Consider the following 27971-nt stretch of genomic DNA (forward strand, 5'->3'; position numbering starts at 1 on the left):
CCTCCCTCCCTCCCTTCCTTCCTCTCCTCTCCATCTCCCTCCCTCCCTCTTTCTTTCTTTCTTTCTTTCTTTCTTTCTTTCTTTCATTCTTCCCTCTTCCCTTCTTCCTTCTTTCCTCCCTCCCTTCCTTCTTTTCCTTCTTTCTTTTTGTCTAAATACCCAGTCTGGATTTGTGTGCATCCGGAAAATGAATAAGGGTAATACAAAACCCAAAGGGGAAGAAAAGGAGGGATGGCTATTTAACATTTTCTTGGAAAATAGCTTATAAGAGATGGGCCCTTTGAGTTTTCCTTCTAAATCACACAGCATAGGAAGGTAGAAGGACAGGTAAGGCACTTTTAAAGAGAAAAATTGCTACTCACTAGGAAGGGTTTGAATTTGACTTGGTTGTGTCTATGTGTTGCTTTGGTCTGCCAACATCTTTTACTTTATTTTCTAATAAAAGTACCCCTTTCATTTGGGGGAATAGCTCCTCTTCCATTTTTCATGTTCAAGAGAAGCAGTTAATTATAGTTCTTACACACCCATCCTCACAGATGTGGGCCTGTTCAGCTCTTCCTTCATGGGTTGTGAATTTTACTGTGTTCATATGATAAACACCTTTTTTTCCTTCCTTAGGTCAAGGTTTGTTTCTGTTGATTGCAATTAAAAAATCCCCAGATACCCAGACACATGTGGTAGGTGTCTCTTTAAAACTTCGTCATAGCTGATGGACCCCCCCAACATGTTATAGCATTACGAATCAAACACCATTGATAATAAAGCAAAATCTATTTTAAATTCAAGGATAGAAAAAAGAGAAAGATTCTAAATTGAATTTAAGAGAGCTTGATACTATTGATCTTTTAAATCCTTAGTATGGAGGAAATATTGAAAGGACACCAGGATGCCAGAATGACTAAATTTAAATTTAACAGGAGACTGGAAGGAGAGTAGAAAGAGGCTAAGGTATTCCTTTAGAGGAAAACAAAGTGCTAACTGTAAAGAAGTATTAACTGTAAAGAAGAAATCAGTATAAGAAAACCCTGCACACACCACCAAAGCATCTTCTGTGCCCCACTATTTCTTCTTCCCTGCTGGGATTACAGGTCTTTCCCCCATGTTGTCCCCCCCCCCCCCCCCCGCCCCCAGCACAATCTGTGCCAGGCCTGATACTACACTTCCTTTGCATCAGGGCTCCAGTCTGCCAGTTGGAGCACCCCCTGCTGGCAGGTTCCCCAATGTGCTGCTTCCCCCCACTCCCCAGGGGTTTTCCTTCCCTGACTTTCCCCCTGACCTGTCTTTGGGGCCCAGTCTCCCTCTCCAGCCACTGTCTGTCCTCTGTGCTCAGTTGCTGGGCCCTCTGCTGATATGCCAGGGCTTTTCTGTTACTGTCCCCCTTCTGTTCTGTCCCTACTCTAGTCTCTCAGATATGGCAGGACTCTGGACTCCCCTCTGGCAGAAAAGGTAAGTCTTTCAGTACATCTTCCCACAACCTTCCAACAAAACCAACCTGACCTCCATTCACAAACATGAGTTCTGTTGGTTAGCATTTCCATTCAGTGCTTCTCAGGGCCCAGAAAGCAGAAGATCTCTGGATCAAACACAGGGTCTAGTTTTCTAATATCAGAATGAGAAGGGACATACTGAGTAGTTTAACCTTCCATGCAGCAGCTTTGGCTGAAGTCCCGTACACTTTCTGATTCCCAGACATCTCAATGGAGGACTCCAATCGACTTCATGCTCTTATGGCTCTAGCTCCATAACATGCTACCACCACCAGAGCATGTGTTCTTCCACCCTCTCTCCCCATTCCTTTTACCCCAATAGCTCCACCTGCCTTAGATGGAAAATTCCCCTTATACCTTCAGTAAATTTGCTCTATGGCTCCACCTGCCCTATCTCCCCATTCTCACCACCCAGATACATGTAGTAACTTGCAGTGACATTGTGATGGTCTCTCTCATGAGTAACTCTAGACCATTAGCCTTCCCTGTGACAGTATATTTTTTGGGATTTCATATGTTGAGAAGACATATTGACCCTTTCGTGCAGAGTAACTCTGACACATCCCCAAACAAATAAATCTATTCATATCAGCAGATCCCTTCAGCTCTAAAGGTAAGTGAGCACAGCAATGCATGACTGATTCCCGTTACCCTTCCTCCAAACACCTACTGCCTGAAATTTGAGAATGACGATCTGTGCACTTCACAAATTCCTTAGAGAGAAGGGGAAGGAGAGAGAGGGCACATGAGTCTGAGAGAATTTAGAGAGGCATCCCAGAGTTTGGGAAATGAATTCCTCATACTTCATTTAATTACTTTTTAAAAAAAATTTTTTTAAAAGATTTTTTTCATTTCATTACTTTTAAACAAAAGATGGAATTCAAGATGACAATGGAAGAAGAGGGATATGGACAAAATAAGACCAGTTTTAAGAAAGCCTTTTTAATACTGTAAGGCTATCTAAAAGTCCCAACAAAACACGCCACCTTTTTGACAAGTGAGGGAGGGATTTTTAAACAAAGTGAATAAGGAACATCTTTAAACAAATCAGAATGACTGACACACATATCTTGCATAAGACAAGACAAACCGATTCAAGTTTGGAAAGATTCAAGTAGTTCAGATTAAGGTTCAGTTGGTATTTATTAAAAAGCTTATTATACATAAAAGTTTATATCTGAGGATTTCACACATATATAATCTTACTAAATGCCCCAAATAATCTTATAAAATTGTCATCATTATTCCCACTTTACAAATGAGCAAACTGAAGCTTGAGCCAATTAAATTCTTTCTGGCCAAAGTCTAGAGTCAGATGAAATCCTTTCTAATGTTCTCTGCCCCTCCCTCCAACTATAATTAGGTATCATTGACAAATAAAATTGGAAGACATTTAAAGTGTACAACATGATGACATGAGGTGCATGTGCATTGTGACAGAATCCCCCCATTAAATTATTTAACACATCCATCACCCCACATATTTAACTTATTATTTTTTTGGTGAGAATATTTCGATTTTACTCTCTGAGTAAATTTTATTGAAGGATTTATTAATTTATTTTAGAGAGAGAGAGAGTGAGGTTGAGCAGGGGCAGGGACAGAGGGAGGAGGAGACAGAGAATCTCAAGGGGACTCCCTGCTGAGCCTAGAGACTGACCCGGGGCTCGATCCCATGATGCTGAGAGCATGACCTGAGGTGAACCAAGAGCTGGTCCCTTAACAACCTGAGTCACCCAGGCACCCCTCTGAGTAAATTTCAATTACAAGTACAATTACCATACAGTACAGTGTTATTAATTATAGTCACTATGTTACACACTAGATCCTCAGCCTTATTCATCCTATTATTGAAATCTGGAACTTTTTACCAATCTCTCCCTATTGCTCCCACCAGCGCCTGGCAACCACTGTTCTACTCTCTGTGTCTGAGTGGAACATTTTCTTTCTTCTTCTTTTTTTTTTTTTTAGATTCCACATGTAAGTGATACCATCTTCTTAATGTTCATGAACCGTTGCAAAGCCAGTACAATTACTAAGATCCAACAGAAGCCAAAGGAAGTAACTGACAATGAAAAATGAGCAGAACCCTTTTCTCCAGCGAGGAGGAGTACTTGCAGGAAGGCAATTATACCGTTGCCTAGGGGAAAACAGAAACTTTCTTCAAGGATGGTGCACAGCACTCATTTGCCAAGGCCCTGGGGTTTCAGAGGGGCACTAGGTCTAGGCCTGAGCTCATGACCATCCATCAGGCAGAGGCGAGGGCCCTGGGAGAAGGGTGCATGCCCACTCCCTTACAGAGAATGGAATCCATACCTATTGGAAATGTGACAGAACGATGCATAACACATGAACTCAGCTCATAAATTGTCATGTCTTTTGGTGACCTTGTAAAAGGTACAAAGTTTTTTTTTTGTCACGTGGAAAATGAAAACAAAGTAAAATTATGCACACTTGTATAACTTGTCTGTGTCTGCCCACCCTGGGGCCTGAACTGAGGTGCTCCAGCCTGCGCTGCAGAGCTCACCTGGATTGGCAGGCAGGGGCCCCCCCTCCTCTTTGTTGGCTATCCCTGTCTGGTAAAGTCACCTCAGGGAGATACCCCTCTCTCCACCACACCCTACTCCTTGCCACATTAAACTACTCTGAGTGCAGCCCCATCCCGAGCCAAACATTTTCTTTATGCTCTGCTTATGCCCCTTTCCTGTCTATGGGGGGATGAATCTCTTTACTTCAAAATAAGGGATGCTGCTTTAAAGCAACTGTTTTATTGGGGCGCCTTGGTGGCTCAGTCAGTTAAGTGTGTGCCTTCGGCTCAGGTCATGATCTTGGGGTCCTGGGATCGAGCCCCGTGTGGGGCTCCCTGCTCAGCAGGGAGTCTGCTTCTCCCTCTCCCTTTGTCCCTCCCATCACCCCCACTTGTGCTCTCTATCTCTCTCTCAAATAAATAAATAAAATCTTAAAAAAAAACCCCAAATCCCAATTGTCTTATAGAATGCAGATGGTATAATATCTCAGATTAGAGTGAAAATAACTGATGTGCAAGCTCTTTTGCTTTGGACGGAGCCAAGGAAGGTGATCATGATGTACTTTAGTGTAAGAGAACTCTGTGGCCTAGAAGACAGGAAATGGAGATGTCTGGCATTCAGGGTTAATGGGTAATTTAGATGAGAGGTGAATAAAGTGAATCTGTCTGATAGTATTTAATGAGAAGATAGGTAAGATCAAGTGTGTGGAAGCCTTAGGTATGGTGCCAGGCACAAAGAACCTGGAGACACTGATGAGCAGAAGTTGGGAAGTGGCAGAAAGGGAGGAACTAATGAAAAGGGAAGCCACACAGCTGAGGACCCGCTCACATACTTGGTGGATTTTTCAAGGGTGAACCCCAGGGGCTCAGAGATATGGAGATTTTCAATGTGGACTAGTTTCCTTAGTGTTCTTCTTTTGTCAGTTGAGTGGGCTTGATGGCCGTGGATGACACTGGCTGTTCCAATGACACAAATGCTTCATTTTTCCAAATGAAAAATCACTTAAAGACTGGTTTCTTGCGAAAGTCCCTCTGATAATGACAGGAAGACCATGCTGTTTCCTTTCAGGCAATGTAGGGTCTCCCTCCAGGCCCCTGGAAGATGGCAGATTACATGGCCTGACTGTCCTAACTGCAGACTCAGGAAAATGTGGTCACCCTTGAGATTACTCAGGTAGAATTTTGGACACATCTAGGAATATCAGGTCAACAGCTGTTTCTGGTTCAGCAGTCACTTTCCCTTCTTTAGGACCATCCAGAGGAAGAGAATCCAGTAGTAGAGAAGAATTGGCCAACTGTTAATTCTCTTCATATCAGGCTGTTGGACAGAGTTTTCGAGAAGGAAAGGTTTTGTTGTATTCTGTAACATTACTCTGGAAAGTTCAGTTTCTGAGATGATGCACAATTGACTTTTGAAGTAGTGATTGGTTTCACCACTGCAGGTGTGCTCTTGAACTTTAATTTTGGCAGAGCAAGAGGGCACCTGAAGACTGCATTCTTGACTCTAGAATTTCTACATTGGCGAGGCCTTGGGTAGCGACCTGCTTGCAAGCATGATTTAGGGTAAGACAGAAGCTTCCCTTGACTGGGCTTGGGGTGAGTTAGGTTGAGTAGATACACTGCTTTCAGAGAGTGTATTTCACTGGGATGGCTTAGAGATCATATTCTTTCTGATTATGCAAGAGGGCACACAGCTCTGTCAGCACTCTCATGGTGTCAACTGTTGCAAGATGATGGGATGGAGAAGGGGCAATTGCTTGTTGAAGTGTAAAGTTAGGAGATGTGGGTTTCAGTCCTAGCTCTGCTAACAGTCCCCCTTAGACAAATCAGACTGTCCTCTCTTTAAGTGGTAGGTTGGTTATGTTTGAAAGGAGGGAAGTAATCTAGGTTCAGCACGGTCACATAGAAATATAATGTGAGAAACATGGAATTAAAAATTTTCTAGCAGGCACAATTTAAAAATCAAAAGAAACAAGAAAATTTATAATCACTTTAACCCCATATATCCAAATTATTACTGTTTCAACATCATCAGTGTAAACATTATTGGTGAGACATTTTACATCCAATTATGTATTAGCTTTTCAAAGTCTGATGTGTAGTTTACACTTACGACAGATTGCAATTGGACCAGCATGGTTTGAGTGCATAGTGGTCCCACATGGTGAGGGGTTGCCATATTGGACAGCATGAATTTAGATGATGTCTGGAGGTCTATCCAGTTCTAACATTCTATGAATCCATGACAGGCCACCCCTGGACTGCTTTGCCTTTTTCTAAACCATCTTTCTTTTGGGTTCTCATCTCTGGAAGACTCCAGTGTCAACCTGAACAGGAAGAATCATTTGTGACTAGATCCTTCTGCCCCAGAGATGCTGTAGACCTCCCAGGAACAAAGCAATTAACTCTTCTGCTTACCTTGGGAAATCACTTTGAGATCCCGTGTGAAAGAAGATGATACATACAAATGCAAAGTAATTAGTCCTTGAGCATTTCTTCTGACATAGTCACGGACGTAAGTGCAGTCTGTGATGCATGTTCCTGCCCGAAGCCTCAGGAAGTGTAATTAACTATCTCCTGTAAAGAGCTATGAGATGCTCCAGATGAAAGGTGGCCAGTGAGAGTCAAACATCACCCGGAGCAACATCTGATCATGCCCATCCCCAGTCAGCACCATTACAAGCCCGGACTGACGTCATTTCTGCAGTTAGCAGCTCTTCCACCTGTGGAAATATGTAATAGGAGTGTTGAGGCCCCACCAGGTGATCTTTTGCATTGTTGTAGATTCTAAGAAACAGACTCCATTTCCCTGAAATTGTTCACATACTGCCTAATTGAGCTTGCCTCTCCTCAAGCTGAAGACACTTCTGGTAGTAGATGAGTCAGAAATAGCTATGTGATTTTATTTGCACTTGATACTGGAGACTGGGTGAGTTCTTGTGCCCCAAGACCGCAATCACCAGCTGGTGCCAGGTCCTTGACTTCCCTGTGAGAAAGGATTCAAGGATGAGTCAGAGTAAAGTATAGCAGAAGAAGCTTCATTGCAAAACGAAAGTACACACTTGAGAGAAGGGAGTCTGGGCACACTCAGATAGAGGATGTTAGTTGTCCCGGGTAGGTGTGGGGCTCTGATCTTTATGAGCAGTTATAATAAAGGGGTAGAATCTTTTTGCAGGGTTGTGAAAACAGGCAGGTCTTCCAAGAACTGTGGGTGTTATTACGCATGCTCTATGCTAGTTACTATGCCAAGAGCAGTCTTTTTTTTTTTTTTTTTTTTTTTTTTGCATATACTCTGATTGCACAATTGGTCCTCTGGATCCCTGAATGGAAGGGTGGTCATTTGCAGGCTAACTGGGTCTTTGTGCCCATGTGTGGCATGGGTTGGAGCAACAGGGTGCTTGTAGCCATGAGAAACCACGGGGCTATCACAGGATTTACTCAGTTGTCCCAAATACCCTGGCAGGTGTCAGGTTCACCCTGTTCCTGTCCTTTTTCCTCTTGCAGTTACCCTACCTTTCTCTGTTCTACCTGCCTCATCTTCCCCCTTCTGAGAATTCCATTCCTTAATTCTTTAAGAGGTATAGAAAGGAACAGATCTGTCACCTGTAGCTGCTTCATACTGACTTAGGGGCATTGGCCCCGCCTGGTATGGGAATGAAATTTTCTGGCCATCTCTCTCAGGGTTTCATTGGTGTGTCTGCAGGAGGGTCTGTGGTGGAGATGACGTCCTTGCATGACCATCATCATAACATGGAACTGTTGTGATCTAGAAGGGACAAACTTTGACAGTTGATTAAATATGCATGGGAAAATGTGCATCAATATGCATCAGTATTAGGATAATCAAGGGTCCTAGAAAAGGTAAGATGTAAGCAAAGATGCTGTGTAAGTAACACCTGATGGTATTTAGTAGCAGATTAGGCTGTGCCTAGGATTTCCTGAGAAATGGTGGAGATGGGCTGAAGTTGTGAAGCCAGGTAGTTTGTTCCAAGATTTTAGTTGCTCCCATTTCCACCTATCCAGAGACATTAATGTAAAAACAGCAAGAAATACTAGCCAAAGCACATACTCTTATGTGATTTGGCTAATACTCCTCTTTATGCAGCCAATAATCAGAGGCAATTCTGTAGTTCATCACCATTGCTGCCAAGAAATCTATTGATTGCCCTAAAGGTTTAAAAATTTGTCCTGACTGTTGGGCAATAATGACATAGATCTTGTGATGTTTTTGGCTGTGACACTATTGTAGACTATTTCTCCTGTCAAGGCAATGAGGCTTCCTGTGTGTGCCACTGCTTGCAGAACTATTAACACTATCCACCTCTTTTTTCTGGTTTTAGATGTTTTTGAGGATTTAATGACCCATGGGTTATTGGTAGATATTTGAGTGTGTTCATGTGGGGGACAGACATATCAAATTGTCCAGCAGTTTGGTGATACGTGATATATGTCTGAACATTGAAAATTTATGTCCAAGCATTGAACTGCATATCCCTGATTGTTGCACATACATGAGCTAAAGGAATCCATTTTTTATAGAGGTCAAGGGATCCTCTTGTATGACTTTACCTCCATCCTTGTAATCCCAATAGTCATTATTCTCCTTGTCATCCTAGTCATCTGACGACATCCTGGGTAGTCATGTCCCTACTGTAATTTCAGATTTAACTTTAGAATTTTCTTCCAGTCTGTACCTGAGTATCTATTGTAGGCCAATCTTAGTTGTCTGGGATCACATCTTGGTAGACAGAAATCAGGGGAACTATATTTGCATGGGACAGGGCCCAAGATGCAGTCTCCTCTAGCAGTGAGTAGCATCAGAGCAGTCCATAGGAAGGACAAAGAGTATTTTGTGGCATATTCATCTGAGGATCTAAATTGGTGTACCAGACAACTGTGTGGGGGCTCAGACATTTCTGGGTGGGTGTATTAACTAGGTGGGCAGATATTTTTCAGATAGGATTTGGTCCCCATTTAAGTCTTCTGTAAACTGGGTGATTTTGGATTGCTTCCCATGGGCTGGTTGTCCAATGAGTGGGATTTGTTCCATGTCACTGGAGAGTTAAGGTTGACATACCCAAAAGTTATTTAAGGAGGTGTTCCAAATGAGGTTTGGAGTAATCTGGACCCAAATATTATTTTCCCATTCAGAGCCCAAAGATGTTGACACCCTGAAAGCATGACAAGGAGTGTAAGCATATTGGGTATGGCTATAACCAGCAAAGAGGAGAGTTCTTTTCCCCAAGGCACACTAAGACTGTAATAGCACGGTAACATGGAAAGAAATAATAAGAAGGCTAGGATTCCCAGCAGGAATAGTCACATTACTTATTTTTTAGCTTTGCATGTGGAACAATAGCTTGAGATCCTTCAGGGGCTCACACGTGTCCTTCTGTTTCATGTCCTGTGTTGACTGAGAAGGAATGGATTTAATCCTAGATAGGTGAACTCAGGGGGCTATTTCCTGGAGTTTGACTGTAGTTGGTGTCCTCAAGATGACCTGCTATGGGCCCATCCATTTGCACTGGAGTTGATCTATGAGGGAGCCCTCTTTCCAGGTCTTTGAGAAAGATCATATCTCCTGGGAGGAATGAGGAGGTTAAATTTTGGGGATTGGGAGCCAGGAGGATTTTATTTCCATATTCTGTAAGGCTTTTTTTTTTTTTTAAACTTGTCTCAGGTTTATGGTATGTCTGGTTATTTCTTGAACCTCAGTTTCAATTAGATAGGTTGAGATAAGTACAGTTCTTTCATACAACATCTCATAAGGACTAAATTGAAGATTGGATTTGGGGACAGTTTTGACCTGAAGGAGAGCAATGGGCAGCAATTTTACCCATGATTCAGAAGTTTCTTGGCATAGTTTGGCTATTGTTTTTTTGAGGTATGACTAGTTTTTTCCCTTTTCCAGAGGATTGAGGTCTCCAGGAAGCAGAGAATGATAATTGATTCCAAGGGCTTTAGCTAATTCTTGGGTGATTTTGGCTGTCGGGGTCAGGGAAGACCAAATTGTGGGATGACTTCCTTAAGTATTACTTTGGAAACCTCTGAAGCCCTTCTGTCCTACATGGGAATGCTTCTATTCATCCTGTAAAAGTATCAGTTAGTACTAGGAGCTATTTATAACTTCATGCCTGTGGCATCTGGGTAAAGTCTATTTACCAATTTTCACTGGGATACGTTCCTCAATGTTGGGTTGCTTTTGGAAGTGGGGGTGGTTTCATTCTGCTTCCTGGTTTATTATGGTGGCCTGAGGACACACCTTACTAATATCTTCAACTGTTGGATTCACTTTTTGAGGAGGAGATGGGTAACCTGTGATGTTACAGCGTCACTTCCTTTGTGGGTGGGGTCAAGTATTTGGTTAATGACTTTCCATTGGCACTATGTGGGGGCAGTAGTACTTTGTCTTCCCTTATCCACCATCCACTAGGGTCTTCATTAAATCCTTTTTGTTTAGCCCAATCTGTCTCCATTGGAGTTTATTTTGGGTTAGTTAGGGGCAGAGAGGCCTGGGGTCACAAGGCCAAGGTATTGGTCTTTGTAGCAGCTGCTTTTTTTGTTTCTGGGTTTCCCTTTTGTGGCCTCTGGAGTGTGGCCACTTCTAGAGATTTTTGAATTGCCTTCAGGAGCCGTCTTATCTCAGGGCCATCACGTTTTATAGGAGAGTTTTTTTTTTTTTGCATATAAAATTCCTCCTTCTCTCCAGATGGCCACATGGGCATGTGGAACCAGAAAGACATTTAGAGTCAGTATAAATGTTAATCCTTTTGTCTTTGCCCAGTTGGAGAGCTCCATCAAGCGTCACTAGTTCAGCTTTTGAGCTGAGGTGTTAGGTGGTAGAGGTATGGCCTCTATAATTTAATGGAGGCTAACAATGACATATCCAGCTCTCCTAATTCCATTATCTACAAAGCTGCTCCCATCTTAAACCAAACCTCGTCTGCATTTTCTAGGGGCTTGTCCTTTCGATCAGGTCTACTAGAATAGGTTTGTTCAATAGTTTTTGTGCAAGAGTGGGTTAGATTTTTTTTTTTTTTCCTGCCGCAACAAGTTGTTTGCTTTAGGGTTTGGTGTCTTTAAGGGTTATATCTGGGAAATCCAACAGAAAGACTTGGTACTTATTTAAGCATCTTTCTGTCAACCATTGGTGTCTTCCCTTTATTTCTGGAATTCCTTGTACCTTATAGGATATTAGGACTTTCAGGGGTGAGAGAGTGAGTTTAGTAACTTCCTCAACTAGGACAGCCATGGCAACTACCACATGGAGTCAGCCTGGCCATCCACTGGCTATAGAGTCTAGTTGTTTAGAGAAGTAGGTCTTAGGTCTGGGGATTTCTCCTAGTTTTGAGTGAGGATGCCCAGGACTATTACATTCTTCAGCTACATGTAAGGAGAAAGTCTTTTCTAGGTCTGGAATCCTGAGGGCAGGAGCGGTGGTTAAAAGGTCTTTGATGGCTTGTACAGACTTTTGCTGTTCCCCTGTGCACTTGAGTAGCTCATTCTCTGTTTTCTTTAAGGGCCTCATAAAGGTGCTATGCTATGAGCCCAAAATCTGGGATCCAGATGTAGCAAAATCCTGCTATCCTAAGAAAGTCCTGAGTTGTTGTTTTTCCTGTCTGTGGAGGGCCTATCTTCAGGATGGCCTCTTTCAAGATCCTCCTTTCAGGAGTTAATATTTGGTACATATTCAACTCTTCGTAGAGAGATTTGTAATTTTGATGGGGAGATCCAATAGCCTTTATTATCAAGGAAGTTTAAGGTTGGATTAGTGTTTTTATTGGAGACTTCCTTGGTGGGACTACAAAATGAGCAGGCCATTTGGAGCTGGGCCTCTGTCTCTAGCTTCAGTTCTCTGAGTTCCTTTGCCGGGATGTTGTTAAATAGACGAGAACTGTTTCTGAAACCGTGAGGTGATACAATCCAGGTATATTGTTGGCCAACACTGGAGAGGTGATCTGTCCATTCAAAAGCAGACAGAACCTGTGAGTCTGGATGCAGAGGTATGCAGAAGAAAGTATCTTCAGGTCCAGAACAGTCCAGCAAGTATCACAGGGATCTGGGTGAGGATGGTGCAAGGATTTTCCACAATATGGTGGACAGGAACCATTGCCTGGTTTATGCCTCTGAGATCCTGTACCATACGGCATTCCCCATTGGGTTTTTAAGTGGGGGAATAGGGGTTGCAGGGTGATTGGCAGGGCACTGTGAGTCTATGTTTGAGAAACTTATCTATAAGAGGCTGGAGCCCTTGCTTGGCTTCTAGCTTAAGCAGATACTGTTTATTAGGAGGATATTTGGTTTTGTCTTTAAGAGGGGCTTTTACTGGCTTAATATCTCTGGCCTTCCCAGAAACTCCCTGATCACACGTGAATTGACTTGAGTCCATATTTCAGGAGGGACTTTTGTTGGTGTGTTTTGATGTTTGACTATGACTAGGACCAGCAATATGTATGTTTCTGACTTTGGAGATATGAAATAGTTCCCAGGGAGCTCCAAAAGTCCCAGCCTAATAGTGGGGTGGGGCATTTAGGCATGACCAGAAACTGATGTGAAATCATTTGTTTGCCAATCCTACAATTGAGTGGTGGGATGAAAAATTTAACTTTTGTGTTACTGCCAACTCCAGTAATCTTACAGCTTTTGGAGGATGAAGGCCCAAAATGGTCAGTCAAAAGAGTAAGTGGCTCTTTGTGTTGATTAAGAAAGTAATATTTCTACCTGCCTTGCCAAGGATTACCCAAGCTTCCTCAGTTGTGATGGTCAAGGTCAGGGGAGGTGTCTTTGTGTCCCATCAGTTTTTCAATGGAGGTGGTCATCATAGATTTGGAAGCCCTGTTTTCCCCTTAGGATCAAAGGACAATCTCTTTTTTTTTTTTTTAAAGATTTTTTTTAATTGTTATTTATTTGACAGAGATCACAAGTAGGCAGAGAGGCAGACAGAGAGAGAGAGAGAGAGGGAAGCAGGCTCCCCACTGAGCAGAGAGCCCGATGTGGGACTCGATCCCAGGACCCTGAGATCATGACCTGAGCCGAAGGCAGCGGCTTAACCCACTGAGCCACCCAGGTGCCCAGGACAATCTCTTTTTTAGTGGCCTCTTTCTCCACTTTGGTAGCAGTGTCCTTTAGGTTTGACCCATGGGCCATTACCTGGTGGGGACATTCCGATTTCCACTGGCATGGCTCACCACAGTTATAAACAAACCCTAATATTTGGCAGAGGGCTTGAACTCCTCAAAGGGTAACCCTGAGGTTTCAGGGCCTTGTTAACTGCCACAGCTATCAGTTATGTTCCTTTCTTACTCTTAACCTGTCATGTTGAATCTTTGCCTCCTGTTCACCTTCATCCTGATTTCTATAAAACCAAATGCCAGTCAGAAATTGGGTCATGGGATTTGAGGCTCCAGAGTCAACCCTTACAGTTTGCTCCTGGTGTCAGGCATGGACTGAATCGGTGAGTCCCCAGGATGTCTTGTCCTTCAGGGGTCTCAGGGTCTATATTAGTATATTGTTTAAGGGATTTTACGAGACACCACTGAAATAGGGTGGAATTTTAATCTTTTCCTTGCTTAATTTTCCAGATTTTGTCATAATTCAGATTTGATAATGTTGTTTTGTATTCCTTCAGTTAGGAAGGTCACCATATGGGTTTGTCTGCCCATTCCCTTCCTTCCCCTCTGGCAGTTTTAATTGGGATCCTGAACTGGCACAACATTTGCTCTTACTGGTATTAGATAGGGTCCCTAATGGTGATGGTGTCAGGATAAACTTGAGCCTGTATCCAGATTTGTTGTTTTTCTTCTGGGATGAAACAGGTAGAGAAAATAATATGTAATCTCCCCAGCTTAAAGCCCGGAGAAATGAGGAACATGGAACTCTTCTGTGAACTTGTCAGGATTTTTAGAAAATCTGCCCAATTGCTATTTACACTGAGTCAGATATCTCGTGGAGAAGGGACCATGGACCTGGAAGTGCCTGCCTTTCCATTTGTTACCTCCCTCAGTGGGCATAGTTCAGAAGGGTCTGGGTGGTAAAAGGTTCCCCTATGTGTCAGCCCAGCAAGACTGCCCTTCCCAGGGAGGGGCAGATATCGGGGTTGACCAGGAGACCAAGTAGCTGGTGCTGGAGGAACCGAAGAGATAAAGGTTTTTTGAGAAATATTATCTCTGGAGGAGGAGGTGCAGGTGGCAGAGGTGTAGGTACCCTAGGTGGAGGGGAACCTCCCAATAGGGGGTTGTCTACAATGTCAGGTTCTTGGCTAGGAGGACCAGGAGGGATGTGTGCCTAGTAGATATGGCATTTCCCCCAGAGGTTGGGATTTTGGTGTAATGCCATAAATGTCTATACAGAAGGGATTTCTGTCCGTTTTTGTTGCTGTTTAAAAGTCGGCCTAATTGTAGTATAGTATTGTAATTTAGGGTTTCCCATTCTTAGGCCAAAATTCTCTTCCCTCCAATTTATATTGAGGCCAGGTGATATTGCAGCAAAAGATCAGTTTTCTTTTCTTTAGGACATCTAGTTTAAAGGTTTACCAACTTTTAGGAATGTAGCCCAGGAGAGAGTCACTGGGCACTGAGAAAGAGTTACCCATAATTCTGTCCTTCATCCTGGAAGAGAGAGGAGAAGGAAAAAGACTAAGTAACTCCATGTTCACTTTAGGGAGAGGACCCATCTGGTCTGCTGATGCAATCAGGCATCTCTGGCCTCTGGCTAATTCCTGACACCTAGGCATCCCTGAGATCCTCTAGGCTCCCATGGTGTCCACTCTAGTCAGAAGACCTGTAGCCCACAGCCAAGCATTCACCCTGCCTACTCCAGGGAGTGGATCTTCAACCAGCTGTGTGTCCAAGTGTCTGCAGCCCTTGGGACTTTGGAAAGAAGGGGATGGCTTTCAGATTTAAGGATTCCACATTGTGGGCTGAATTCTATGAGCGCAGGCAAAATGATGATCCTCATATCAGCCATATCCAGCTGGACAGTAGTCAGAGTGCTACCCAGCATAGTCTGTAAAGTTAGGCCTTGAAGGGAATGGGTAAAAAGAGACTTCCTTCCATAACTCCTAAAAAGCCTACAGAGAAACTTTCCCTTGGATGAGGAGTTGGCCTGTTGCCGGAACCAATGCCAGGAGAGGCCCAGTTTTGCAAAGTGATCCTGATTAAGGAAAAAAGAAGGATTACAAGTAAGACCATGTTTTAAGAAGCAAAGAGAAGAGCAATATGAATCCCATGGATCCATGAGGTGTCAGTCCATGGACCTTGACTAATCAAGGAAACAACACAGAGACAGTCCAGTATGATGGGACAGTGAAGGCCAGCAAGACAGAAGACTAGTTTTGGAGTGGTTGGCTGAAAGATAGGCACAAGAACCTCTGTCCAGTAGCCACTGGTACTGGCTTTCATAGACCCAATAAAGTGGGGGAGGGTGGAGATTATAAAGAGAGTCTCCAGAGATGACATTAAAGGCAGAGTGACATTGTGGTCCCCAACAATCTGGTGTAGCAGGGGCCAAGGGCTCTATTGATTGCTCAACAGTCTGATGAAAAACTTGAAACTGTTAATACAAACAATAGTCCCCTTAACCACAATAGCAATGGAGACATTTTCCAGAACCTAGGCTCAAGTCAGAGTAAAAAAGTAGTCCTCGAGGTCAAAGAAATGGTTATTCAGGACTGCCACAGGGCTGGATATGCATGATTTCAGTGTGCCTTGGTTCATAGACATGCTTAAGGTTGGTGGGTGATCTAAAATCCATCTAGCTCATTCCATGATCAACTTATCCTCACATGGGAGACTTCTAGAGGGTGGCAATTGCTCTAATGGCTTTTAACTGCTTGACCTGTGCCTGTCATTTGGAGTGGCAATTCCCTAGGACTGTCAAGAATAAGAGAGTCAAAGTCAAGAATCAGAAAGTGTGTAATTTTTAAGGTTTTGGGGTGTTAGGACCTTGGGAGAGAAGTTTGAAGTGTTTCTGAAAGGGACAGAAGAAATGTCCAATCCTATGGAGGATGGAAAAAATAGGTAGGACTCCAAGAAGAACAATTAGGAGTGCTATCAGTAGCAAAGATCCAAAGGTTTCCATCAGGACAATTTGTTGAGGAGAACAACCTGTGTGTAGAGGCCAGGTGGCATTTGGAGACACAATGGAAGGGGAAGGGAGATCAGTTAGTATCAGAGTAGGGGGAGTAAAGCACCTAAGTATCTCCTGGCTGCTTTGCCAAAAATATGATACCAGAGTTTGGGTGAGTTCTCAGGCCCTGAGATCTCAACTACCGGCTGGTGCCAGGTTCTTTTTTTTTTTTTCTTAAATTTTATTTATTTATTTGATAGAGATCACAAGTAGGCAGAGAGGCAGGCAGAGAGAGAGGGGGAAGCAGGCTCCCTGCTGAGCAGACAGCCCTATGCGGGCCTTAATCCCAGGACTCTGGGATCATGACCTGAGCCGAAAGCAGAGGCTTTAACCCACTGAGCCACCCAGGTGCCCCTGGTGCCAGGTTCTTGATTTTCCCCAGAGAAGGAATTCAAGGACAAGTCAGAGTAAAGTATAACAGAAGATGCTTTATTGCAAAGCGAAGTACACACTTGAGGGAAGGGAGTGTGGGCACACTCAGATAGAGGACCTGAGTTGCAGTGGGTATATGTGGGTCTCTGATTTTTATGGGCAGTTATAATGCAGGGGTGGAATATTTTTGCAGGCTTCTGGGAATGGGCGGGACTTCCAAGAACTGCATATCATGGCACAAGTTCTGTGCTAGTTATATGGACAAGCACCAGCTGCCTTTTCTTGTATATACCCCAAATATACTCTAAATGTACAATTGGTCCTCAAGCTCCCTGAGTGGAGGGATGCAAGCATTATTCTCTGTCATTTGCAGGCTAACTGGGCCTTTGTGCACTGTTAGGCAAAGGCACTGGGCCTTTGCGCTGTGGATTTGTGCAACAACAAGATGCTTATGGCCATGAGAAACCCCAGAGCTATCACAGGACTTACTCAGTTGTCAGAAACACCTTGTCAGGTGTCAATTTCACCCTGATCCCTGTCCTTTTTCCTCCTTACAGACACCCAATATTTTCCTATTCTACCTGCCTCACTTTCAATACAGTTTTTTGTTGTTTGTTTGTTTTTGTTTTCTCTTTTTGTCAAGTTGAGTTGGTCTTCAGGACAAATGTGAGAACAGTGGAGTCGATCTTGAATACTCACCTGTTTTCTCTTTTCAAGGCCTGTTGCTCTTCCTAAGGACCTGGCCATCTGGCTGGTCACCCCAGCTCTTTTTCCTGCTTCTCATCCCCTCCTGTCATTCTATCATCAAACCACGTCCTGGACTCATTTTTACTCTCTCTCATCTTTAAAACTAGCTTCTTAAAATTCGTAACTTGTAAAAATTTCACCATGTTCTTCTCTCAGATGTGAAAGCTGTGGTGGTTTGTCTCATTTGTTCATTCCTGTATCTATCTATTCATTAACTCAACATTTCTTATGTATCTGCCTCCCTCTGCTTGGTAGAGAGAGGACCAGGCTTGGGAGGTAAGATGTGCCTCTTTTGATGATTCCTTTTTTCCTGCCTGTCCCTTACACGTTGATGATCCCCTGGCATCCTTCCTCCTCTTTTGCTCACAGAATGTTCTCCATATTCCTCATGCTCTCCTAAGGGCTGCTGCACTTGGCTGTGAATGTTGTGAACTGCACAACTCCAGGGAACACCAACAAGGGGCTGAGTTCCACAGCAACTGATCCTGCTTTCCCCGAGAAGGCTCATCAGGTTCTATGCTAGTGAGCCCAGAATCTGTATCTCCAAGACCCGCTTTACTCTTGAACCCCAGGCCTAGATTTATTTTTCTTCTTTTAATGGAGTTAACATATCCCTATGTTCAAGTGTGCTAAGGGTGCTTTCTTAGTCGTTCTGGGCTGCTGTAACAAAAATACCATTGACTGGGTGGCTTAAACAACAGAAATTTACTTCTCACAGATCTGGAAGCTTGGCAGCCCAAGATCAAAGTGCTGCCCAACTTGAATTTGGTGGTGTGCCGATGTGCAGTGCTGCCTGTATGCTTGCAGAGAATGGAAGGGGAGAGAGAGACAGAGAGACACAGATAAAGACAGACAGAGGGAGAGCGAGTTCTTAAATGTCTCTTCCTACGAGGGCACTGATCCCATCATGAGGGCTCCACCTTCATGACCTAATCACCTCCTGAAGTCCCCACCTCCAAATAGAATCACACTAATCGTTGAGTTCCAGCATAGGAATTTTGAGGAGACACAAAAGTTCAGTCTATAGCAGACACTAGTCTTAAGTGTCCAGTTAATGGATTTCCATATGTATGTTCTCTATCCAGGTCAAGATACAGAACACGTCCAGCACCCTAGAAGATCTCACTGGACTCCTTCTTAGTACTATTCTTTAGACAGAAACATTTTTTAAACTTTTTGACCATGGATCAGTTTTGTTTGTCCTTGAATATATATATATATATATATATATATATATATATATATATATAATATATATAAATTAAATATTTTAAAACATAGAAATACATTTTAACACATTTTATACATTTGATACATTTTAATATATTTCATAAAATATAAAATATATTATATTCATATATAATATAAAATATTTAAATAATTTATTATCAATGTTAATTTTAATTAATATTTAATAAATATTAAATATTTAAGTAAATAAAATATATAAAACACAATTTAATACAAATATATAATATACAATATAATGTATATTGTATATTTATACTTAAATATATATATGTATGTATATGTGTGTGGGTAAATATATATATACACACACATATATATATATATATAAAAACATAGAGTTTGTATTCCTTTTTTGGTCTGGTTTCTTTTATTCAAAAAATATCTGAGATATTTATCCTTGTTATTATATAAATCAACATTCAGTCCCATATTTCTCATAGGATATTCCTACTTGTATATCCCGCTGGGAAATCCAGTGGTATATAAGCACAGCCAAATACATTATTTTATATTTTATTTATTTTAATTTTAAAAATTGCTTTATTTTTTTATTTTTATTTTTTAAAGATTTTATTCATTTATTTGGTAGAGAGAAAGAGAGTACCAGTAGTGGAGCAGCAGGCAGAGGAGAAGCAGGCTCCTCACTGAGTGAAAGCCCGATGTGAGGCTTGAATCCAGGACCCCGGGATCATGACCTGATCTGAAGGCAGATGCATAACTGACTGAGCCACCCAGGCACCCCTTAAAAATTGTTTTATTTATCACTAACTAGATTCAACCCCTGAAACATTATTATATATTAAAAAAAAGGTTGAGAGGCACCCTATCACCAAAAGAATTAATACTGATTGCTGGGAAATTTCAATGAGACAATGTATAGAAAACATGCAGTGTAGTTCTCAAGTAGTTAAAAAAAACTTATTTAGAAGTTTTTTTTCTTTTGGGGAGATGGGCCCTGAGCTATCTGGTATTCATATTGTCTTAAATAAAATTTTAGTCATTAATAGGACCATCTAAAATGATTTTTTTGCTCTGGGGATTTAGCAATACATTGAGGTATATTTATTTGTCCTTTTGAATGTGAGTCAATTTGTTAGGAACTACCGATCAGGCTTTGGGAGTGACTTAATTGACACCTCAGTGTGAGAAAAACAACCTAGATGTTTTGTCACCTTTAATCATAGAATGACACTTTTAATCGCAGAGAGAATCTTAAGACACATAAAGAAAAATATGAATAAAATAGTAATACCCTTACAGGCAGCCTTCATTTCCAAGTAAATGTCAGACCTACTGTATTGCAATAGAGTGGTAAATTATTCATTTTGCATAACCTTAAACTTTAAACATAGTGTGAGCCTCAGCGAAGTTCTATCAAACATTATAAATATCTAGACAAAGGAAAGAAGGAAACGAAATTCTGGGAATTTGGAGTACAGACTCAGGGAATCTCCCACCCTGGGAACCAATTCGAGGGGCCGGGAAAACGGATGAACTGCAGATGTCCGGAGTCAGGAAAGAGTTGGGAGTTGCTAAGAATTGCACAAAAGAAGGTTAACGGCTGAGCAGGAACCCGATTTCCACAATTCTCTGAGGCTGTAGTTTTAGTCATTGTGGCTCTATTGCTGTAATACACACTTAACATGTCACAGAATGGGCAAAATTCGAACCCCGTCCACACCAAACATTGTCAGTTTTGGCAAACGGGAAATGCTCATAGTCATAACACATTTTAAAAATAGAATGAAGAGAGAAATGAGATCTCCTTTACACAGATATGCTTCCCAGCCCAGTCTTTGGTTACAATTTGAGTCTATAATACAGAAGATGACTATAGTGAAAGAAAAGCGACTGATCTTTTCCTCCCCAAATTCCTTTATTTCTCAGTGTCTTCTTTTCATGGTAAAGACAACGCTGGAGAGACACCATAACGGAAATGGAGAGTCTTCAGAGCTTCTGAGAGTTTGGGGCGGCATCAGACCGGCTGAGCAAGCAGCCACAGGCAGGGGAGCCAGAGCTCCTTCTGAGCAGAGGCTGTGAGGACCCTCAGGTTGAAGAGATAGAATTACCTCTCAGCGAGGCAGTGACGAAGTGTGGGCTAAGCAATTGCCCTAATCTGTCCGGACTTCTGTTCTCATCTCCAAGTTGATGACAGCAGTGGTACCCAGCTCACTAGCTATATTCATGCATTCTTCACTCACTTGGTGGGTATCCTACTTGCTCTGCATGGGACATTGTGCTACGTATAGAGCAACACAGACCTAAGAAAAACATGGCAACTTCCATGTTATTGCTGCTCCTTCTTCTTTCATCTTCTTTGAAGATGACCGATTTCATGAGACCAGTTGTTGGGCTGGAGATGGAAGAACCAAGCTTAAGAGCTTTGGGTCATGACTCTGTGGGCAAAGGTCAAGGAGAAAGAACGTGTGGTGGAAGAAACACAGCGTAGGGGAATCCCAGAAGTGTGACCGGTCGATTAGGGTTTAAATCTCGCTTCTCTACCTTGCTAGTATGTGACCTTGGACAAATTACCTGCACTCTTGGGAGCTTCCTTTGGAGAATGGAGATGGTAATACCTACTTCCCAGGACTGAGGGGAAGATTAATGAGGTAATACATGAGCAAGCTGAAGGAGAGAGAAAAAAACTGATAATAATGATTCTCTATTATGCAGCCATCAAAACCCCCGAAATCTTGCCATTTGCAATGACGTGGACCTAGAGGCTATTATGGTAAACAAAATAAGTCAGTCAGAGAAAGATAATTATCATATGATCTCATCGATATGAGGAATTTGAGGAACAAGACAGAGGATGATAGGGGAAGGGAGGGAAAAATGAAACAAGACAAAACCAGAGAGGGAGACAAACCATAAGAGAACCTTGATCTCAGGAAACAAACTGAGGGTTGCTGGGAAGCAAACTGAGGGGCATGGGAGGGATGGAGTGGCTGGGGATGGACATTGGGGAGGGTATGTGTTGGGGTAAGCGCTGTGAATTGTGTAAAACTGATGAATCACAGGCCTGGATCCCTGCAACAAATAATACATTATATGTTAATAATAATAATAAAACAAGAAACAAACTGAGGAAAAAATAATAATTCTACATCCGTTTACTAAGCAACTACTCAGTGATTCCCTCTTTTCACTTGCTATGTGTGAGGGCCCAGTGATTCAGCAGAGCATGGGACAACCCCCTGCAGCACAGAAAAGGTCAAGTCTGCTGTTGTATACATGGGGGTGGCGTGTGGCTCTCTGGGGCCTTGGGTTATAGCTACTTTCCACCTTGATGACCTGTGGTCAGATCTGTGTTGGATTACAAAATAAGGGCTACCATAAGAATTATCTCTATTCAAATCTCATAAATTGGCTTATGCATTCCATCATATATCTTTCTTCACCATCAAGAGTATTTTTGGGATGAGTAGTATAAAAGGGGGAGGGAGGAAATAACTACTGTGTCAGCTTGTAGATATCTATTTAGTTGGCCCTGATATCCTATAAGATCCCATTAGCTTTCAGGGAGGTCTGTATCTCTGCATGAAACTTCCAGTGTACAGAGGTCTCATTTTGCACAGCACTGGTTTCCTAAGAAGTAACGTGTAAATTGAGAAAAAGAAGAAAAAAAAATCTCATTAAACCCACTAGGACAATTGTGGGTTATATATGCTTGGGCAGTTCTAAACACATTAAAGTAATCAGTCCCTACTTTATATTAATCTGGTAAAGTTAGATGATCGAGGCTTGACTTTTCTCAAAGTGAGAGATATCCTTGTATTTAGTAACAAAAGTTAACAGAGACCACGTGGCCTTGCTGGGGGCAGTTAAAAGCAGGTTACTCAGCTCCTGCTTTAGATAAACATGGGATAAGAATGTCAAGTCCCTACCCACCCCTCCCCCCTTTTCCGGGCTCCCCACACACCACCCCAGCTCTCCCAGATGTTTCAGATTCCAAGAATGTTTGCATTGATTAAACATTCTATTTTTTGCTTATTTCCCCATCCCAGACCTTGGAAATGTTGTCTTTACTTTTATTGCTTGAGATCAGGGCTATTTCTGGAAGGTGTGGGGTTCAGGGAAAAAATCACAGTATGTGCTCTTCCCTCCCCTGGTTCTTTTCTTTCATACAGGTGGAAGCTGACATGACTCAAGGGCGGCTGTTGTAGGTTGAGAGACTATCCAAATTCTATCCTTGAAGGATTCTGCTGGAATGTTCCCTGAGTGATGGATAAAGGAGTGTTTATTGTCTTGTTGCAAGTGCACAATTCAGCCATCTTTTTCAGAACCCTGCAATCTTTGCTTAGCAACTTGTGTGTAGAGTGGGGTGGGATGTCTGGGGGAGGGAGAGGATGGTCACATGCCTATGTACTGGGGAGGGAGGTGAAAGGCAACAGTGCTGGGAGGTGGACTTTGGAAAATAAGCTACGATCTCTGGGGATTAGCCTATCAGTCATCTAGCCGTTTCGTTTCAACTGTAATTCACTTCAGTGATTTGGTCCCTAGGTCACTGCCTTCAAGCTATGCTCAGGCCAGAGATTAGAGGCAGCTCTGGGATATAGCACAACACATCGGACACTTCAAGTCAGGAGACTGGGGTAAAATGGGATGCTGCCACTTCCCGATGCTGTAGATGTGGGCAAGTCAGCGAATCCCTCTGAACCTTAGTTTCTTTATCTCTTGAAATGTGGACAACAATATCACAGGACTGGCATTTCAGTGTTTTGTGAGGATTAGATGGAGTAATGTCTTAGTCAATTCCAGTCCAGCATTTGACACACAGCTGGTGATTCGAACTTTCAGGACTTTTGAAGTTAATAGGGTTCCTTTCCTGAGGAGGGGTTGCCTTCACTGGGGTGTCTCTGCTCTGACATCCTCTTTAAAATGTCCCTTACCTGTCTGAAAGTGAAACTGGTATGGAGATTTCTGGGTCAAGGTGCTGTCAAAATAGAAGTTTTGTCATATTTTCTTGTGGTTGTTTTGTGTTGTTTCCTCCACTCCCCATTTTTTGAAATAGGTGGGGTCCTGCATTTAGGAACGATGGGAAGCTTTATTTTCCCCAGTCTGGAGCTTCACTGGGGGGTCCATGGGGTTGCCTAGGGAACGTGCAGGTGCTCAGGTGTACCACACACTGGGCACGTATCTGAGGGCAGCATCCGGGAATCCGCGTCGAAAGTCAAGTAATTTGGAGGATTCCTGTGCACACCACGGTGGAGAGCCATTGCTTTAAAGTGGTTATTTAGTACGTGGGCTGACTGTGGAATCTGAGTGCAGATTTGACTGGTGTGAAAGAGTCAGGGAAGGAGAGTCAGCACAAGGTCACGTCGCTTGAGAGGTGGAAAGTCGCTGTGGGGAATAGCTGAAGGCCAGTTTTGCTGACTTTGTTGACTTGGAGCTAGTTCCTTGCTTCACTAGAAAGGATCACGTTCTGGGGACAGAAAGCAGGGCTGATTCCCCAGAACTCGAGCCTGGAGTGAATCAGTAAATTCACTTGGGTCTTTTTTCCTCGAATTTTTGGCTTTGCCCAAAGTTCTGACAGGGTCTGGGTTGCACTTATGGGTACGTGCTGGGAGGACTAGGGCACGTACTCTTACCGTGGATTGTGCTGGTGGGAACTTTTCTTCGTCTCTGGTAACCGTTTTGAACCCGAATCTCATGTTTGCTGGCAGCATAAGAAACAGGCATGAATCAGGTTATTGTATTTCCTGAATTTAACTCTGCCTTTGTAAGGCTCAGCCCACATGAATAAGGGATATGTTTTCCTCCCAGTGACACGTCTGCGGTTCCTCCTTCCACCTCCCACCCAAACATCCTTCAAGGAGAGGAAGAGAGCTTTCGTACCAACAGCAAGGAGATTTTAGACAATTTAGCAGGCTGTGCTGGGGTTCCTGGAATGGAGTGGAAGACCCAAAATAGATATCCGGGAAGAAAAGAGGAAATGGCAACAAAGAACTTACTTTAAAATTGCAGGACCCCGCAGGACCTTTTATTGCTACAATTGAGTCACGTGAATTTTTGGTCTCTGCCATCAAGAGAGGTGTTCCCACGAACTGACTCATGGTCCTCGTTTCCTTCCTGAAGAAAAAAGAAAACCATTCTGATGAGCTGAGCAATCCCAGCCATTAAAGTAGTAAGAACTCATGGATCTTAGGTTCACACAGAAGTTTCAGTGAAATAATGCAGGCCTTAGAGATTCTGTTCCTGTGAAAATTCATTCACTCAGCAAATGTTCACTGAATGCCTACTGATGTGCCAGGCACCGTGTTAACACTGGGACACAGAAACTGATAAGACGTTGCCCTGCCCATTAAGGAGCTCTTTCTCTATAAGAAAAGACACAAATAAGGAATGCTATAAAATATGAAACTAAAGGACAGACTGCTCTGATTTGTTCTGTGGTTCTTCATCTGGCTACTACTGAGTAGAATTTAACAAGAAGAACTTAACAGTTTACTTGCTCTAGTGGATTGCAGAGTGCCCTCCCTAAACTCCTGTTCTCCTAGAATCTCAGAATGTGATATTACATGGAAATAGGGTCTTTGCAGGTGTAATTAGGGTAAGATGAGGTTACACGGGATTAGAGAAGGCCTTAAGTCCAGTGCCTGGTGTCCTCATGAAAAGGGGAAAGGGTACACAGAGACACACAGGGAGGAAGGCCCTGTGAAGATGGAGCAGAGATGGGAATGATATGTCCACAAGCCAATGGACACCCGAGACTGCTGGCAGCTACTAGAAGTTAAGAGAAAGGCAGGGAACAAATTGTCCTCCTGAGCCGCCAGAAGGAATCAGCCCTGAATTCAGACTTGTGGCCTCTAGAACTGTGAAAGCGTAATTTTCTGTTCCCTTAAAGCACCCAGTTTGTGGTGGGTTTTCATGGCAGCCCAAGGAGAGCGGTAGAGTTGCTTTCTAGAAACTGCGTGTTGTTGTTCATTTCCTTGTTTTGTGCTCGAATCTACTAAACATCACATGCAGTGTTCCTCTTGGTGTTGGGAAACTGATGGCTACTGATCAAAGGGAGAACTGGTCATGAGACAGATCAGCAATGCAAAAGCTCCCATGGTTACTTCTTCTTTGCCTCATACTTTGGTATCTGGTTATTCTGGCTGGTTCTTAACACCTCAGTACTAGTCATTTCCCTTGGCTGCTGTGGTCGTCTTCCTCTCCATTCTTACCTGCTGATTTCCCCCACTTGAGCTATTTCCAACATATTTTCTAGAAAAGTCTTAGTTCCTTATAACACTAGTTAGTACCTAACCACATGGACCTGCTACTCATGGTCCAGCTGTGATTCCTTGGCCTCATCTTGTTGACAAAATCTAGTAAGAAGGTAATGGCTGTGTGAATCAATGAGAATTTTAGCCCTATACCCTTCCAGTTGTACTTAGAAATGTAAGAATGTTCTTGTTGGGAGAAGTAAATGTAATTACTTTTTTTTATCCTACTAGTACAGCAGTTGAGGTGAGCGTTGGTGGTTTGTCCAATATCTCATAACTGGTCAGTGCCAGAGTGGAGATGGAACAAAAGGTCCTTGCGTTCCCCTCCCTGCTGTGTCAGGCAGGGATGGACTGGCTGTTATTCCACAGAATCCAGTGGCACAGATGCCAGCAAGAAGGATTTCTTGATCAGGTTGGCTTCTCTGGGAAAATTTTAAGAATTCTACTTCTCTTTCCTTTCCCCAGCCTCGTTATTAAGTAGATGCCAGATGGTGAATTGCAGATTGTATTTCAGTTTCCCCATTCACTCCGAAATTTTATGACCTTGGTTTCACATCCACAAGGAAAAATGTTTCCAAAGAAGCTTGGAAATTATTGAGGGGATTGAATGTCCCTCCAGTAGCCCCCTGGGACACATCTAGGGGTAAACATATCTTTTTAATCTATTCATTTTTTCTCATCCATGGGGACTACTGGGTAGACCATTTGGAAAGAAAAAAGTAGGTTAATTTAGTTAAAAAAAAAAAAAAAGCAGGCCCGAATGATCCTTACTCTCCCTTCTCTCTCCCAAATATGATTGATCATGAAATTTGTTCTAGAAGAGAACCCAGGATTGTTAACAGGCCAGGTCAGCCACCTACCATACTTTTGTTTTACAACCTGAGCATCCATATCACTCTGTTGAATAAAGAATAAGCCAACCAGGGGCACCCAGGTGGCTCAGTAGTTAAGCATCTGCCTTTGGCTCAGGTCATGATCCCAGGGTCCCGGGATTGAGCCATGCATTGTGCTCCCTGTTCAGCAGGAAGTCAGCTTCTCCCTCTCTTACTCCCCCTGCTTGTGTTCCTTCTCTTGCTGTCTGTCTCTCTGTCAAATAAATAAATAACATCTTTGGGGTGGGCGGGAAGAATAGGCCAACCATTTCCCAGCAGCCAGAAGTGCCCATTCTCACCTTCAACCACAGGACAGGCCTCTGAGTGGCATGACTACTTGTCAGAGGTCACTTTGGGAAAGTAAACGAAACTCTCTTGCTTCGGTTTCCTCATTTGTAAAATGGTGATCATGCTCTCTCTCCATTTCTCAAGATTATTATAAGGACTAGAGATAAGATACATAAAGCAGCTCTTGGCAAAGAATAAGTGCTTCATAACTGGGAACTATCCTTATTATTTTTTAAGTTACTATGATCATTTGTGTATTTTTGTGCACAGCCTGGATCACCCTGAAATCCGAAATAGAAGAAACCTCCCTTAGGCTTATTAATTTGTTTAAGAGATAAAACACTTTTTGAGGCACCTTCAGCCATGTTTTGGCTGGTTCATTTGCTTATTAACGTGTCTGAACTTTCTCAAGGCTTTTGGGAAACTGGCTATTTTCAGATGTCCTAGTGCAGGTACTGTGTAGGGGAAGTAGGAAGAGGCAGTGAAGGGTGTCCTCTTCATGGGATATTGTACACCTAGCTGAGTTGCTCCAGCCCCAAAGGGCCCACGCCTCACAGGGGACATCTCAGAGATGACTGAGAAGAGGAGTTTATATTAAAATAACGGTGGCCTCTCATTATGTGGTCTGTCCCCTCGGGGAGAGACAGTTTCTCTGCCCTGCGCAATCACATCCATTTTTTCTGCAGCCATTTTAGATGCTGCTTGGTCTCCTGCCCTCTTTCTCTGTGTCTTCCTGATAAATGAAGGCACTATTTCCCTTCTCGTCTGGGAGGAATTATAGTTAGTGTCTCTCTGTGCCGAAAGGAAAGTACACAACTGGTGTGCTATTAAGCATGCTGGATCTGAGCATATCTAAGGTTAAAGGAGCGCCTGTTTTAATATCTTCCTTAGGAAATTAGTTTGGACAAAACACAAGGCATCTAACTATCAAAAATTGGGACCAGTGGAGAAGATGGAGGGTTCTAGCCAAACAAATGAAGAACTATCAGTGAAATGGTCATGTCATCTGCAGGCATATGAATTTCAATCTTAACTTCTGGGCAAGTGTGTTCTACTACACTGGAAATGATCTTGAGTTGTGTTTCAGCTC

Source organism: Martes martes (assembly GCF_963455335.1).
Source record: "Martes martes genome assembly, chromosome: 2".
Lineage (NCBI taxonomy): Eukaryota > Metazoa > Chordata > Mammalia > Carnivora > Mustelidae > Martes > Martes martes.